Raw genomic sequence first — 441 nt, forward strand, 5'->3', positions numbered from 1 at the left:
CTTGGGATGTTCAAACCAGCATGGTCCTATTGCTATGTCTCCTGAATGCAGTTCAGGTCGTGATCTTGTTTACGGTTAAACAATTATTTAAGAATACCATCCAGAGATCAATCCTAGCAACAGGCACTGCAGCTACTCAAACCCCCGCAAGAGGCACTGTGGGTACTCAAACCCCAGCTACAGGCACCTCAACTACTCCAGCCCCCACGACAGGCACTGCAGCTACTCCAGTCCCCATGACAGACACTGCAGGTACTCAAACCCCGGTGACAGGCACTGTGGCTGAACCAGAGAACCAACCTGTGCCAGTATCAGTCGCCTCTGTACACAAGAAGAAATACACAAGAAAATCAACTCATTTAGTAAGGGATGAAAATGAACCAGGGCCATCATGAGAACAGGAGGAGGAAGACAGAACCCATAAATGAGATGGTAACCACC

This window comes from Aptenodytes forsteri, unplaced genomic scaffold (assembly GCF_000699145.1).
Source record: "Aptenodytes forsteri isolate BGI_AS27 unplaced genomic scaffold, ASM69914v1 Scaffold393, whole genome shotgun sequence".
NCBI classification, from domain to species: domain Eukaryota; kingdom Metazoa; phylum Chordata; class Aves; order Sphenisciformes; family Spheniscidae; genus Aptenodytes; species Aptenodytes forsteri.